Source organism: Ipomoea nil, unplaced genomic scaffold, assembly GCF_001879475.1.
Source record: "Ipomoea nil cultivar Tokyo-kokei standard unplaced genomic scaffold, Asagao_1.1 scaffold1361, whole genome shotgun sequence".
NCBI lineage: Eukaryota > Viridiplantae > Streptophyta > Magnoliopsida > Solanales > Convolvulaceae > Ipomoea > Ipomoea nil.
The window spans coordinates 1,116,318-1,135,145 of record NW_017617789.1 but is presented as its reverse complement, the minus strand read 5'-3'; positions in this window follow the sequence as shown (position 1 = coordinate 1,135,145).

Below are 18,828 nucleotides of genomic sequence, written 5' to 3'. Positions count from 1 at the left end.
TACTATTAGATTATAAAGCATTTGGGGTAAGATTATAAAGCATTTGATATCTAGATTCTAGATTACGGGCAAAATAATTTATTATTAATAATTGAAAAAGAAGATAATAATTAGATTACAGTAGTACAAATAGAATTATTATAATACAATATAAATGCTTAAAGATTTAATTTAGTCATCTTATATATATATAATAAAGCCATATGGTCTTGTGAAAATTAAATGGTGATCATCAACATTTAATTTTCACAAGTCCATAATAATATTGTTAATTATAATAACAATAACAATAACAACAATAATAATAATAATAATAATAATAATAATAATAATAATTGCAATAATAATAATGATAATATATATATATATATATATATATATATATAACCATATGGTCTTGTGAAAATTAAATGGTGATCATCAACATTTAATTTTCACAAGACCATAATAATATTGTTAATTATAATAACAATAACAATAATAATAATAATAATAATAATAATAATAATTGCAATAATAATAATGATAATAATTTTCACTGACAGTTTCTAATATATATATATATATATATATATATATATATATATATATATATATATTTATTTATTTATTTATTTATTATATTTATTTATATTTCAATTTCTACTGGCAAATTATTGTGTGAACGATGGTCCACATAATTATAGGGATCATGAATATCAAATACATTTTTAATATATTAAAAATACATTATTTTTATATTGAAAGTACTTTACATACATATATAATGTACCCTTAGTAATTTAAAATATACTTTTTATTTCATGCAACCTCAAAGTTCATAAGTTTGAAATTAATATATGGCATAGCTAGGCGGCCTAATATTTAAGATTGTTGATGTGCATATTGAGGACTACGGAGACAAAGATGCGTTATTCGTGGATTCATCGGATACTATCCAACAACACTCTCCAACTTAATTGACATGAAGTAGGCTTAGTAACATTAAGATTATATTCTCGAATTATTAGCTCTCATTTTTTATTGATTACACACTTAATTCGATAGTATTTGGAAGAAAAAATCAATGTTCAAACTAAGATTGTGATTTTGGTCTTTAAAGGTCAATTGTACGTTGCTACATCTAGAGTTAGAAATCTCAAAGGTCTAAAAATTTTTATCCGTGGTGACTCTAAAATTGTAATTCAGTTACTATTGTAGTTTACTAAGTTTTTAAAAATTTGTAATATTAAATACTATGTACTAAATTTTTAATATAGTTTAAGATTTGTAGTAATCACCTACCTTAAATATTATTTTAATTGTAAATATATTTATGTTCATAATTTTATCATAGGAATTCACACATAATAATTATTAAATAACAAAAATTTTATATATGAATAAACCTCATATAGGGTATATTTTTATAACATATTTTCCGTGCATCGCACGGGACAAATACTAGTCATATTAATATTACTATATATTGCGAAGTCAATTTTGTCATTTTTAATTAATTTTAATTTATATTTTCAATATTTTGATTAATTTGATCATTTTAATATCAACATTATCAAGTATTGTTGGTAGTGGCGTAAGTTACTCGAAATACTAAGCTTAATTTGACTAATGTTCGAATTTGAACTCACATATTGTTTGAGTAATAAATTAAATTGAACTTGAACATTTTAACACTAGAATTTAGTCGAATTGTCTCTTCAAAAAGAATTTAGTCGAATTGAATTTCAAAGGAGGGGTAAATCGCATGATGTGCTTCAACTAGCCGACATGCTCCAAATGTTTTACATCAGTGTTCACAACAAAACTAAGGCTGCATTTGTAAATCAAGAAATAACTTCTAAAAAATATATTCTAAAAAATGACTTATTTTCCATAAAATATTTTATTTTCCAGTGTTTAATTACATTTTAGAAAAATGTCTCGATGCATGTGTTTGATTCATTTTGCAGAAAATGAGCAAAACTGTATAATTAAAAAAAAATGGTTTCATACAAAAATTTTAAAAAATGAACAATAGTAAATGGTTTCATTAAAAAAGGAAAAAAAAAAATTGAAACTATATCTGATTTCTGGCTTCGAACTGATTTTTGACGGCTGATTTTTCTAGTATGAAGATGGGGCATTAGCAGGTGAAAATGACTTCAAAACAAAACAAAACAAAAACAAAAACAAACACAAACACAAAAAGAAGAGGAGGAAGTCATTTCTCAAAAAATTAACTTTGTTTTCCATTGACAGCAAATTAATTTCTATAAGTTTGTATCGACTCTTTTAGACTACGCTAATAAGAGAAAGTATAAAACAGATACTATCTTGTAATAGAGTCAAAACATATTTTAAATGTGGTGATTCGTTCAACTAATTCAATATTCCCACGTGGAGAGGGGATGAATGTGAGAGAGTCAAAAGGGTTGGGTATGACACGTGCACAGGTGCAGGTGGGCTTCTGCGCCGGGCCGCCTCTGACAACCTTCGACGCTTCAATTCGCCGGCTTCCGGTAATTACTTTAACGGCCTATTTCCGTCTCCGACACACAAATTTTACATCATCTCTTTGAATATATTGATGTGCGTAAATATCGGTGCGTGTATTCTTTAGTCATATGAATATTGTGAATATTATTATTTTTATGTTCCTACAAATTCTTGTGAAAATACGTTCAAAACCCATCAACCCATGCAAGGCTGCAACGTAACTTTATTCACGCAAACATTCACGACTTTTTTATGTGAAGATTCTATTATAATTACGAGAATAATTTAATTACTTTTTTGGTCATATTTTATATGTCTAATTCAATTAATAATATTATATATATATATGTCACACTTGTGTAAGACTGTCTCACGAATTCTTATTAATGAGAGTATGAGACAGGTTAAGTCGTGTTAATATGAAAATGTAATATTTATATTGAAAAATGCAATACTAATTAAGAATAAAGTTTTTGTTATTTGTTTTCAAAAAAACAAAATGTTTGTTATTTATGAAAAAAATGTAATACTTTTGAAAACAAATGTAATATTTTTATATTTTGATGTAAAAATATTACATTTTTCAATACAAGTATTAAATTTAATCTTGGCCCGATCTGTCTCATGGACAATCCGTAAAACGATCTCATACAAGTTTTTGCATATATATCTATAATGAAAATTAAAAAGCCAGCTCAGGAAATAATGTCAAACAAATTAAAATTGTTGAATTCATGGCAAAGTGTACAACAACCATCACAAAGCCAAAAGCAATCGAGAGTGTACAATATTTTTTTCAAAAAATACTACATGTACTCACATTTCATACTCTTTGCTTTTACTCACACACATAAAATAGTGATGTAGACACTTTAGGGACCTGCATGAAAAAAAATAACCTATCAAAACCCGCCACTTCAATTTGAAGGGAGTAACATTTGAAAATACATATAGTAAAACTCTATTTTCCTTTTACCTTGTACGTTCAACTCTAAGTAAGACTTCAGTATGAATGCATAGACTAGAACGAAGATTCCACGTTGGAAACTGGAAAATCTTTACAAAGAAAACAATCGAATTAAGCCTTAACTGAATTGACTTTTAATAACTGAAAATTTCAGCTTCAAATATAACTGCTGCTACCATTAATGTCCAAGAAACAAATATATTTAAAATAATAATAATAATAATATATGTATATATAGCTCTTGTGTCAAAGTCAAATTTATACTAATGATTACAATTATGTATCATCATTAACGACTAGATTCATGGTCATTAATTTCCTTAATTCCTTTGCGTTTAAGAAAATCTAGAACCTACAGAGAAGCTAAGCTGCTAGCCATTTCTGCACGCACTATACAGTATTCTCTATCTGCAAATTATTAAAAAACTATAATAATTCATTTTTCATTTGGTCTTTATTATGTGTTGTAACTTGTGTTTTTTGACATTTCAACATTATCTTTTTGCATTTTGGTTCAACTTCTAACTTTTCAAAGGGGTTTAAAGTTTAAATCTCTTACACTTTCTATATCAAACACGCTTCATTCTCTTATTTAGTTTGGAGTATAAGATGGATTTTAAGTCCCCAACATGCTTTATTCTCGAAACGTGAATATACAATGTATTACGTAGTATTTTATACAATCGATATAATAAATCTGATCTCTATTACAAACGAGAACTAGCTACCCAACAAAGAAATTGACAACCACTTTACCAATAATATATATATATATATATATATATATATATATATATATAGAATTAGGTTCTGGTGCGGTTAGAGTGTCCAGGTGCGGTTGTGCGGTTTAATCTGGGCCATTCATCTCACTTAAATCAACGTCCAGGATTCCCAAAATTTAAAAAAAAAATGCGGTGGCAATTTTGTAATTTTTGCATCTAGGTCAAAATTAAAGTGAGCGGATCTGTGATTAAGGTGCGTGAGTTTTGTATATAAGATGCGTGAGGTTTGTGCGTAAGGTGCGTGAGTTTTGTGCTTAATGTGCGTGGGGTTGTGCTTAACGTGAGTAGTTGTTAAAACTTAAAGTCTGGACTTTTGTGCTTAAGGTGCGTGAGATTTGTTCTTAATGTGAGTGGAATTTGTGCTTAATGTGCGTAGGGTTTGTGCTTAATGTGTGTGAGGTTAGTGATTAATGTCAGTAGTTGTTGAAACTTAAGGTCTGTGAGTTAATACTTAAAATGCGTGGGTTTTGTGTTTAATGTGCGTGAGGTTGTGCTTAATGTGCGTGGGTTTTGTACTTAATGTGCGTGAGTTTGTGTTTAATGTAAGTAGTTGTTGAAACTTAAAGTCTGTGAGTTAATATTTAAAGTGCGTGGGTTTTGTGCTTAATGTGCGTGAGGTTGTGCTTAATGTGTATGGGTTTTGTACTTAATGTGCGTGAGTTTGTGCTTAAGATATAACACTTAAGGTGCGTGTTTCTATCTCTTAAGGTGCGCCATTTTTAGCTTATGCTTCTTTCTTCCAGACACGCGCGTTTTTTTTTTTTTAAATTTTCATTGATTTGAGCCGTTGATCTAAATTTGATCAACGGCTCAGATCTAACCACACAACCACACGGGAAGCTATACCCGCACCTGAACCCTTCGCTATATATATATCAGTGTTGTAAAACTCGGCCGCCTAGCCGCCTAGGCGCCCGCCTAGGCGCTAGGCGGCCACTTGCCTTGGAGTTTTGGCCTATAGGCGGCCAAAACTCGGTCGGCCGCCTAGGCGGCCGCCTAGGCGGCCTGGGCGGCCGCTAGGCGGCCTGGGCGGTCAAACTCGGCCGAGTCGGTCAACTCGGCCAACTCGGCCGAGTCGACCGATTTTGTCCGATTTTGACCGTTTTGACCGATTTTGATCGATTTTGTCTGATTTTGACCGATGTCGTCTTTCATTAATTATTGATTTTAATATTATTATGACATTATGACTTATAAATTATCATTATTTCATTTATTTAGATGTGTTATTTGAGTGAACGTTGAAAACAACCTCATTAAAATTGTCGAACTACAAGTCTGTCACTATTTTTTTTAATTTTTTTGGTGCCCGCCTAGCGCCGCCTAGAATCCGCCTAGGCGCCGCCTAGACCGCCTAGGCGCTAGGCGCTGCCCGGCCGCCCGACTAGCGCCTAGCGCCTACTGCAACCTTGATATATATATATATATATATATATATATATATGTGTGGAAGGGATTAGGTGTGGGTGGGGCTTCCCGTGCGATTGTGCGGATGGACGCACGTTACGCACTTAAAGTACAAAACACACGCACATTAAGCACACAAACAAAACACCTTAAGAACACAACCACATGCACGTTAAGCACAAGCCTCACGCATGTTAAGCACAAGCCTCATGCACCTTAAGCACAGAACTCAAGCACCTTTTAAGTTTCAACAACTACTCACATTAAGCACAAACACACGCACGTTAAGTACAAAACTCACGCACCTTAAGCACAAGACTCACGCATCTCAAGCACAAAACTCACGCGCATTAAGCACAAAATTTATGCACCTTAAAGTTTCAACAACAACTCACATTAAGTACACACTCACGCACATTATGCACAAAACTCACGCGCCTTAAGCACAAGACTCACGCACCTTAAGTACAAAACTCACGCACATTAAGCACAAAACTCAATACACACTCACGCACATTAAGCACAAACCTCACGCACCTTAAGCACAAGACTCACGCACATTAAGTACAAAACTCACGCACATTAATCACCCGCACAACCGCACGGGAGACACTTACCCACACTGGAACTTTTATATATATATATATATATATATATATATATATATATATATATATATATATATATATATATATATATATATATATAGACTTAGTGATCAAATGAGTCCATCATGTTATATGAGTCCGTGTGGACAGGTTTGGGCCATTAAATGCTTGAGATCAATGACTTAGATTTCGCCAACTGTGCAACGCGAACTGTACAAGTGAAGCTAGTGCATAGTTGCACATGTGCGAAGTTGCACAGTTGGCCAAATCTAAGCCAATGATCTCAAGTATTCAATGGCCTAGATATGTCCACACGGACTCATATAACAGGCTGGATTCACAGGAACACGTGGGCGCACTCTCATGCGAACGGCCGCCCAGGTGAGAACTGGGAACCATCCAGTGTGTGCCACGTGTTCTTTGGTGCATGTAAATGTGTTATATGTGCAAGTAGTTGGTGCACCTTTGCAAGTAAAAAGTGCAGGTATAATCACTTACAAGTGCACCTACTTTCACCTACACGTGCATGTAATTTTACATTGTTAACTTTCATTGATCTGAGTTCGTTTTGTGTGGCATTGCTTTTGTTCTTGCGGAGGAGTTCAACGGGTAGTTAGTACCCGTGAAAACCACCCGCAAACAGTCATGCACCTAGATGCACCTACTTATAACTATAGGTGTAATTAGATCTAGACACGTGGCACGCGCTGGATAATTCTCAGTTCTCTCTTAGGTGGACAATTCGCACCTGAACACGATCCCCTCTCTCTCTCTCTCTCTCTATATATATATATATATATATATATATATATATATATATATATATATATTAAATGGTTTGACAATTGCTTAGAGCGCAAGTGTGGGGTTGAAAATTAACCCACAATAGCAAATTTGGGGGAGAACCCATGTTGGGGTTTGAAAAATTAGCAATATTTCCTTTTTCTAATATATTTCGTAGGAAGTGGGGGGTGTTATTATTTTCCTTTGAAAAATAAAATAATAATAAATTTTAATTAATGCCCATACACAATAATGTTGTAGCTAGGTTATATATATATATATATATATATATATATATATATATATATATATATATATATATATAATCAAAAGTGGATATAATGATATAATAACAACTTGGTTACTTTGCCTAGAAGGCACCTTTATAACCTCAAAATTAAAATATGTTGTTGTTTTTGTGTTATGGTGTATTTCCTAGGAGGCTCTTTAGACATGGTGGAGCACCAATTAAGATTTCCCAAAGTAATTAAGTGGTGTGCTCCATATGCTGCCTCTTCATTTGCTGCCCAATTCAAGCAATTTCTTTCTTTCCAATTTTTTAAAGATGAGTGGAATAACAGAACATATTGGTTGAAGAAAATCATGATTGTCAACTCAATTGGCATATAATAAGTTAGTTATTATGATATTGAAACTAAACTACCTACCATAAATTAACATTATATCTTCATCACAACAACCTAGGCCGGTCATTAAAAAAAAAAAATTAATTGTTGTCAGAATAATGAGAATATATTGGAAATTTCCTATTCCTATTACAGGTTTTCACATCTAACCTTTTCATAAATTATCTCCCTTGAATTCATGGGAGGGTTAGGGTGATTTCCCTATTATTAATTTCCTCCATTCTCTGTCTTAAAGGGTACGCCATTTAAGATAAAAAAAATTTGTGTCTAAATTTTTTGAACATAAAAATTGTAATGATATTATTGTATTTATCGTATCAATCAAAATTACTGATAAAATTTTACTTCATTCTGAATTAGATTAAAAGTAAATTGAAATCTGTTCTGAATTAAATTAAAAATAAATTGAAATCTGTTCTAAAGTATACACAAGGGTCTAGGATTTGCATGTGATGAGAGAATGAATTGACATTTTATGGATTTTGCAATTTATGGCAACCATAATCCTTGTGATAAGTAAAAAGTAGAAGAATATGGTAATTGGAAGTACACTATGGTGATGTGCATAGGATATGATAGAGCAATCACAATCCATCAACTTTTGAGTTGTGCAAAGCACTTGAGTATAGTAGCATATTTATGTCCATTATTATTATATACTAATCCATTCAAATCTATGGAGATTTAGTGGACAAGATGTACTCACCTTCCCACTTAATTATGGTGAAGTGTCTGTGCAGCTAGAGGATCCACCTAGGGCTAATCAGGACATTGGATAACACCAAAGTGGGCTGGCCTAGATTGTGTCCCACTATCAAGGGCTGGGTTTCATCATTCTTTTATGATAAATCAAGTTTGCGATTTCACCAGACTATATCATAAAACTTATGAATCCGTTTTGAGATCTATGAGAAGGTAAATTGAGTCAATCTAATTTCGAGACTCAACACCAAACTGTACACTTCTACGTACAAAGTGTCCTATCTGAACTCTAATCTTAATGTTTGTGACAGGAATAGAATCCCCACCATACTGCTAGAAGCAAGCTAAGTATTAAGTGAGTTCAACCTTTTAAATCCTCCCAGATACTACCAAGGTTCGAACATCGACGGCGGCGATAGTATGAGGATTATGTCTAAAGTGGGCAGATTTGCATCGCCACTTGGCCATGTCTGTTGAGCTATTGAATCACCGTGATTTACATCCTCCCAAATGGTCTGTCAGGCCGGAGTCTGAAATGCCATTGGGGTTGGAGATTCAACATTTTATAAGTATTAAGTGAGTTTAAATCAATAATTATTTTATTTACTAACGGAAGAAAATCTTTATTTTTTGTTTAGAATAATAAAAAATTTAATAAAAAAGAATATAGATTCCGTTTATTTGAACATTTCTATAGTTTGGACAACAAATGATGGAAAATGAAAAATAAGAAAAATGAAAATCAGAGAAGTGGAGTATACATGTACGGTCCATAATTATCTTCTTTTTCTTGGATTTTTCTATTAGTCTTTTTCCGTTTAAAGTGGAGGCCAACTTTGATGATAGAATCCCATTACATACTGCAGGTGATATTGTTGTTCTTTTGAAAATGTTTTGATGGCCAATGCAACCTAGGATAATAATGTCATTGTTTGGTCTTTTATAAATTTTTTGATTCCCACTTATGTTGGTGTCAATTATGGTTTGGTGCAAATTTTTCCACAATGTAATCATACCATGACATAGTATCATTGAGTTTTGAATGCCAATTAGGAAACTCAATTTTGACTAGCCGATGCACTAACTTGTTGATTTATGGATCAGATCGATATATATTAAGCAGCTATAAATTATATCAGAGTTAGATTTGGTTAATTTTCAAAAGTGATTTTGAACTAAATATTTAACATGGGAACATTCGCCGTTATATTGAACATGTACTATATTTTAATAAAGTATTTATAAAAACACAAAGAGCGCTAAAGAATAACGAATTATATTTATGGTATCAAGAAAAAATGCCAAAGACATGTATAATGGCGTTGATTGTCCTAGACGACAACATCTTCAAGCACGGTCTTGCACTCGACACGACTACCTTAAAGGGTTCTTCCTTATTGTTAAAATTCAAAATGTCGGCAAAAAAAAAAAAAAAAAAAAATCAGCTATGAGGTGAGTATTGAATAGCATCTGATGTGAAGTACAAGAGAGGATCGGAGGAACACTTGAAAATGCTTTTCGAGTCAAAATTGGTCATATCTCATCGTAATATAGTTGGGATAAGATTATCGTTGATATTCTAATTTAGATCAATCTTGTCCTATCACGTCATGATGAAATATATCAAATTTGGTGTGTTTGACACTGTCCGATCGCTTAATATGGAACTTGAAGCATCCCCATCTATGGTTCTTTCACAGTTTTTGAAGAGAACATGGTTTATGTGGAGAAGAGAGGGGGAGGAGAGAGAAGAAATGAGTTACGTTCCTCCTACAATAATTGTATTTTTGTGAGACCCGTCAGGAGAGAGAAAAGAGAAATGAGAGGCGCAACCGCATGAGTGGGTTACACAAATCGCGCACAGTTGGGCTGCACAGACCGCTGGTGCATTTGATGCTCTATTTTTTCTCTCTCTCTTTTTCCTTCTTCTCTTTCCCTCTTCTCTCTCATAATTGACACCTCAAAATCCACAAAAACCTCATTAATATTGAAAATGCTCTTAGTGTTATAAATATATATAATTAGTGGACATTATTATGTAACGGACATATTTATGTCCTCATTATGTTTACCGTTACGATTATCTTATATATATTCCCATGTACAATGTAAGTGAGGTTGATGAATGAAATCATTCCCCTCTTTCACTTTTGTCTATATCTTTCTTCCTGCAAAGTTCATCGGTTAGAGCTAATGGCCAACGGGCACAAACAAACAACATTACAACACGTTATCAGTACGCTCAATCCCCGTGAACGGTAATTTATGCATTTTTTATAATTCTCCATAAAAAATGATACCAATGCTTGCATATAATTCTCCATCTAGTTCTTCTGTATTAAGTCAGACTTGTATGCTTGCTCTGCAATTTACATATGCATTGTTCATTCTAGCATATTGGAAACATTATTCAGTGCGCAATTTTGACAGCATAAACTGGTTTTTTTTTTTTTCATACAATTTTTTTTCAAAAAGAAAAACCGAATTTATTTTATATTAAAATATACATATATTATCCTGTATGTATTTTATGTGAATAGCAAGAAGGAACTTGAAATCTTGTCTATACAAACCATCTTCAGTACAAGAATGGAGAAATTCATATATATATATATTTATATTTCGGCATACACATTTAAAAAAAAAGTGTAAAACAAAAACCTGTTTTGTTTTTTTGGTCGCCGTTATCCGCCTTCAACCTGCGTCCCGAGTGGTCGTAGTTCGGTTGGAGAAGGCAGGCGGCGGCGCTTGGGCGGAGGACAACAGGCGGCGACGCTCCTCCACGAGGTTGCCGCTACCGTTCACGATGTTCCGGCTTAGGGAGGCTGTGGCGACGGTGGATCCCGCTCACTTTTTCCGTCTCCGATCTGCCACCATCTTTCCATTCCCGATCTGCGTTCTGGGGATGGTGGCGCTGCTTTGCAACGGCGACGACGGCGTTATGCGATCGTCCGGCAGAAGTCGGCTCGCGATCGTTCCGGCAGAAGGCAGAGGCGCGGTGCTCCGGCAGAGGGCCGCGACATGGTGCTTCGGTAGTTGACGGTGGCGACCGATGGTGATGACATTTGCATCCGCTTTTCTCTCCCTCTCTCGCACGTTTTTCCGGTTTTTTTTGAGTGCTGCGTTTTGAATAATGTTGAAGGCAGCTAGGGTTGAGAGGACTATGCTTAATCCATAACAAGGAGACTTGGGCCGGGTCTGGCCCAATTTGGTCAGATCTGGGCTTATTAATACAAATGATTTGAGTTTATTGTTGTGGGGCTCATTTTGTGCTCATAAGTTATTGAACAAGGATGATGGATTATGTTGGACCATGATTGGCCCAATTCGATATTTTTGGAGGGTCTTCTTTGGTTTGTTTAAAGTATTAGGGATTGCTTTAAATTCCGGACTCATTTATTTTAAGATTTGGGTTTAATTTTTTTCTCTTTTTTGGATTAACCCAATTTTCTTAAAATCATCTTTCATCATTTGTTATTTGGGCATATATTTATTTATTTAAGGTATTTGGACTAGCCTTAAATCTATGCATGCTCATACACTTAATTGCTATTATTGTGCAATTTGTTTGCTTTATATGAGTTCATATGGGTAATATATAGTTTTATTATTATGCGAATGTCAAATTATTCTTTAGAAGTGGATCCTCGTTTTTAGGCAGCCTTAGTATATATAATTTTTTTTGCAAAATTTCGATCTTGGCTGCTATCATCGAGTGTGAATTCACTGAGCTTGGTTTCAACGGGAGCAATTACTTAGAAGTCCACGAGCGATGAGGCTTGGAAAGCTAAAAGCCCTAATTTTTCTTTTTCCTCGCCACCATATGAACCATGACCTGAAAAATGAATACCTTTCTGAAAAAAGGATTCCTTTGCCTTATAAAAATCCTTGAAGGATAGCTTTAACTAGCAAATATTCCTAGCCCTTCTTTAGACACAATTTGATTGACTTAACTTGAGATTTCAAGATTTCTAAAGTCAGTGACTGATTATAATTTGGCTTTACACAAAATTGTGTCCCAATTTAACTCTGCACCTGTGCCCGAAGCACACAATGTTGCTCATTCATGCAACAACAAGAGGGGCCGAGGAAGAGGTCGCGATAGGAATCAAGGCAAAGGTGGCAACAGTAACTCCCGAAATCATAATACACAGCAATATGATCCAACTCGTCGAGGACAACCACTTTCATACAATTTGACCTCTGGCCCAACAACGAGTATGCTTCAAGTGCGGGTGTACAGGGCACTGATCAAGTACGTGCCACACCCCGAAGCATTTTGTTGAAAACTACCAACAGATTATAAAATCACGATAATGAGAAGCAAACACTCTTGTTGGTAATAATGTTGATCTACTGAAACACGAGCTCAAGGTTTGATCATTATCTACAAACCTCTAACTTCTTCCTTCCATTTGATAAATGTTTTCTATTGTGGCCTCCAGAAGAGCGTCACTCATACTACCTAAGGGTACTTGTTTAAAAATAAAAAATAAAAAAGCACTCATATACCCTTAATGAAAAGAACGTTGCTTCATATGATCATAATTCTGGCCCAACAGCAAATATGCTTCAATTGTTGGTTAAAAAGGCACCGATCACGTGCGTGCCACATCCCGAAGCATTTTGTTGAAACCTAAATGAACATCACAATGTTGAATCCAATCAAGTTGCCTTGCCTGAAGCAAACGCTCTTGTTAGTTATATTGATGACCTACTTTTTCATTCAACATCATTTCAGTGATGTTTTATTTTGGAAGATCTTTATACAAACATCTAACTTCTTCCTGCAATTATTGATAAGGTTTCCTTTGTGGGTTCCGGTAGAGTTTCACTGTTACTCCTTCAATTTTTTTTTTTTTTATAAATTGAAATGCCTTCATCCGATCAAATATCCTACTTTGATCAAATATCCTTCATCTGATGAGTAGACATATGTTACTCGTTCATTATGATCTAAAAAGATGGATATATATGATCTAGTACCTTACGGATAATGCCTATTTTATGGATTATCCTATGAACTTCGTCCTTTTTCGACGATTATTATATGATATTAAACATTAAGGCGGAGTATCAAGTACCTTATGCTCATACCCAAATGGTTTAGCTAATTAATAAAGTTATGGGTTATTACTAAACCATTATTTTTCAACTTTTCAATGTGCCGGATACTTGGTGGGGAAATTCTATATTTATGCTAAAATTTTTGGCACACTGCATATCCTTATTCCCCCTTACATCTAATACGTGGATTTCAAAAAAAAACATTTCCCAAATCTGCGTTTCTATTCTTATGAATGCAGTCCAATCTATTACATAACCACCATAGCGTATCCATCTAAACCTCCATCTATTGTCTCCAATATTTAAAGCCCCTGAGAGAGACGCGATTGATACGCTGACTGCATGAAGATCGGTTCACGGCATTAGGGGGAGATATGATCAAAATTGAAATGGAATGCCGAGAAATTTCATGAAATGATCTTCAAAAATTAAATCCATGTACCAATTAGACTGGACTGGAAGTTCAGAAAGAAATCAAACATATCTGCCAAATAATCTTTTTCATAAAAAGAGTGACTAGGTCCCATACATATTCCCCAAAATTGGACCATATATATCTATCAATACTCCTTGACGCCAGAAGCGCGGGAGATTCATTGGGATAGAAAAATAAAGAATCAACTAGATCTAGTAAAGAATTTATGTCACTCTTGAAAATCTTAGAGCTCTTGAAAATCTTAAAAAAATTATATCTTTATAACGATCGTCCAGAAGACGAGAAAACCCAGTAAATTTATAAGGTGCACCAAATATACATAATACTGGGTTGCGGAACAACCAGATATAAATATCCTTGGGAAATGACTATAATCTGGTTAACTTTGAAAATTACTTTTATATATATGGGAGAAATTCTTGAAAATATTATAAGTTGTCGACAACACAGTTGCCTTCAAATTGCTCATATTATATGACAATCTGGATCCAGAACTAGGTGCCAGAAGCGCCTAGGTTGATTAATATATAGAGAGAGCAATTAAAGGCATATACATCTCAACTCGCTAATATATTCCTTTTGTACGCCATTGAAGTATTAACCCTGTAGGTTACAAATGGTGTTTGTATGAAGGAAAACAAGAATGATAATGTGGTGAGATATAAAGCGAGTCTGTAGCCTAAGGGTTCACGCAGAAACCCAGAATCAAGTATACTCTCCCATGATAAATATTATTAAAAGTTCCGCTACATGATTGGCAGAATAATTCTAGATATGCAGCTTATTAAAGTCATGACCTAGAAATTATGGGTCATTAGACACTAATGTTTATATGAAAATCCTTGATGGATTTATAATTCTCAAAAATGAAAGAGAATAAATATCACAAGACGTTTGTTGTTGAAGTACAATTGCTTTACTCAAACTTAAAATAGTGAAGCAATTGATTGAGTAATTTCCTCTTAAAATAGGAAATTATAGAAATGAATATGTACCAGTAGGTACTTATTAAGGGGCTTATTGGAGATGGAGAATCAAGTATTACATCGACCTGTAGATCGAGCATTTCCTTAAAAGGAATTTTACATACTATTTAGTCTATGTCCAAATAATCTCCCGAAGTAGATAAAGACCATTTTTACCTAAAAGGATACTTCAGGACCAGAAGTCCGCTGCTTCAAAACGTCATTTTTTTACCTTTTCTTTGAGACCGAAAATTTCCAAATTCGCGTATTTTTTGTAAAGAGCGATTTGGTGATTCTCCTAGAAAGAAAAGGAAATGATGTTAAATAATATCCATTAATATCCTTACGGTATAAAATATGTCTTTCGAGAAGTCATTTGAATATTGGCATTCTGTTAAATGTCATGACTTGGATTGATATATTATAAATCAATTTAAGCTTTAAAGCATCTTAAGCCTAAAGAATAATACTTGTTCTTGTAGATGTGCTTTGTACATTTTCATCTCATCATTACTCTATTATGCTCTCGCTTGGTTATAGCGACTGTTAAGTTATGCGATGAGATTAGGAATAGCAAGTCAAGGTACAAATATTCATATTGATGCTTTTTGACATGAAGTCATCATACTTGGACAAATGAACGTATATAGGTTTCATGATATAAACTCCAGAAGAGTGATAAAATATTTGTCCAAAAGATTTGCTCCAGTGACAAGTTAGCAAATGTACACCTACAAAATATGCATAAGATTGATATGCGTAGGTAAAGAAAATTATTATATTTAGGGGGAGCAACAAATATAAACTATAAATAATTTTTATTGGTCCAGATGATCATGAGAAAATATGATAAAATCTAATGACAATCCTGAAGATTGTGCCACATCCCTTGATAAATTCTAATGACAATCCTGAAGATTGTACCATATCCCTTCTCTTTTGAAACAATGATTTTACTTTAAACAATGTAGAATTTGAAGATTGTTATCTTCAGGGGGAGACGAGAAGTACATTCACTCGAGTCAATCTTGTAGATTGATCAATCCTGTAGATTGGGTCTTAAAAGGACTAATAGTTGCACTTTTTGCAGCGTGTATATTCACTCGAATCAATCCTGTAGATTGGGTCTTAAAAGGACTAATAGTTGCACTTTTTGCAGCGTGTATATTCACTCGAATCAATCCTGTAGATTGGGTCTTAAAAGGACTAATAATTATAATTTTTTGTAGCATATACATACCATGTACTCTTTTCCTCACTAGGTTTTTTTCCAATGGGTTTTTCTAGTGTGGTTTTTAACGAGGCACGAGTATGATATAGTAATGACAATGAGGAAAAGTTGCTTAAATAGACAAACCCCAAAATCCTGAAGATTATGCGGTTTGCGCCCTGAAAGCTTATGGTTGTACTCTTTTTCCCTTAACTAAGTTTTTCCCACAGGGTTTTCTTAAGTTAAGGTTTTTAATGAGGCGACCAAATACAATATATGTTTTTACATATATCATGTACTCTTTTCTTCAACTAGGTTTTTCCCACGTGGTTTTCCTAGTGAAGTTTTTAATGAGGCATGAATATATTTTCTATTGTACTCTTTTCTTGTCTAGGTTTTTCCCACCGGGTTTTCCTAGCAAGTTTTTAACGAGGCAAGACTATGGACAAATAATGTCCAAGGGGGAGTGTTATAAATATATATAATTAGTGGACATTATTATGTAACGGACATATTTATGTCCTCATTATGTTTACCGTTACGATTATCTTATATATATTCCCATGTACAATGTAAGTGAGGTTGATGAATGAAATCATTCCCCTCTTTCACTTTTGTCTATATCTTTCTTCCTGCAAAGTTCATCGGTTAGAGCTAATGGCCAACGGGCACAAACAAACAACATTACAACACTTAGTATTATTAGAATGATTTTTCTAAAGTATGACATAGCTTTGGTTATTTAATGAATAGGGAAATAGTGGATTGTTTATGCTAAGGTTAACGGCAAATTATGCCCTGGACCCGTGTCCACAATGAATTGTGGACACGAGTCCAAAATGACGTCGTTTTTAAGAAAAAACGCGTCATTTCAGTTATAAAAAAAAAAAATTTGATTTTGTCTCGGCGTTAACGGCGTTATTCGTTTGTGCCATTATGAATGTACAGTTATGGGATTATGAATGTACAGTTATGGCATTATGAATGTACAGTTATGACATTATGAATGTAAGTTATAAAATTATAAATACAGAATTATGACATTATTAACTTACAATTATAGACAAATAGTGATAAAATTATGAACATAGAGCTCTAAAATTGTGAATATGGAGCTTCGAAAATTATGATTTTACAGTTATTGAATTATGAATGTACAATTACGGAATTATGAATGTACAGTTATGCAATTATGAATGTACAGTTATGCAATTATGAATATACAATTATGGAATTATGAACACAGAGCTCTGACATTATGAACTTACAATATGAACATATAGTGATAAAATTATGAACATAGATCTTTAAAATTGTGAACATAGAGCTTCCAAAATTATGAAGTTACAGTTATTGAATTATGAATGTACAGTTACGGAATTATGAATGTACAGTTATGGAAGTATGAATGTACAGTTATTGAATTATGAACATAGAGCTCTGACATTATGAACTTATAATTATGAACATATAATAATACAATTATGAACATATACTCCTATAACGAATCTGAAATTTAAAAAAAAAAAAAAAAAGAAAAAAAAAAAGAAGATAACAGTGCCTAGTCCAGCATGCAGAGCATAACGATTGATGGTTAACATGCAATCGTTATGGTGTGCATCCGTATGCACCATGCATGGTGCATACGGATGCCAAAACGACGTCGTTTTATTAAAAAACGCGCGTCTCCCCTTTAAAAAAAATTCAGGTTCGATTCCCAGCAACAACATTATATTGTTCATTCATTTTTAAATTTTAGTTCAATGATTATAGAATTATAGTTCAATGATTATGGAATTATAGTTCATCGATTATAGAATTGTAGTTCATCGATTCTGAAATTTTTGTTTATAGATTATGGAATTTTAGTTCATTCATTCTAGAATTTTTAGTTCATAGATTAGATTATGGAATTATAGTTCATCGATTATGGAATTTTAGTTCATATGTTGTTGCTGGGAATCGAACCTGATTTTTTAATTTAAGAAGAGACGCGCGTTTTATTAAAACGACATCGTTTTTGCATCCGTATGCACCATGCATGGTGCATACGGATGCACAGCATAATTTGCCGTTAACATGGTGGATGATGCATTGATGCGAGATATGGCAATTGGGCCATGCTGACACGGCCCGTGAAACTACAGTAATGGGCCGCTCTAGGCCACCAAGTGGTAGCACATGCATCATACTAGCACGGCCCATTATTGTAGATTTTTTTTCTTTTGGGTTCATAAGAGAAATCCGCATTACTATATGAGGGGATGCATTAGGCAGGGTTGTAAAATTCCCGCCTAGGCACCGAGTAATCGGCGCCTAGGCGCTAGGCGCCCATAGGCCGTGGCGATTTCCGCCCTAGGCTCCTGCCTAGGAGACTGGCCGCCTAGGCGCCTAACTCGTCCGATTACGCCGAGTTAACTCGTCAATTTCTGTGGAGTTAGTCGAGTTAACCCGATTGACTCGACCTTGCTAATTTTGTCCATTTATATGACATATAGACATATATACACTCGTAGACTAGTTTGATACTTTCAATCTTTGGATGATTGAAGTATTTGGGTATTTCATTTGAGTTTTTTTTTTTTTTAATATTCTTTTGATGTTATGACTTATGAATTGTCATTATGTCATTTATTTGGATGTGTTATTTGATTGAATGTTGAAAACAGCCTCATTAAAATTGTCAAATTGCAAGTGTGCTACTGTTTTTTTCGCGACCGCCTAGCGCCGCCTAGATTCCGCCTAGGCGCCGACTAGGCCGCTTAGGCGCTAGGCG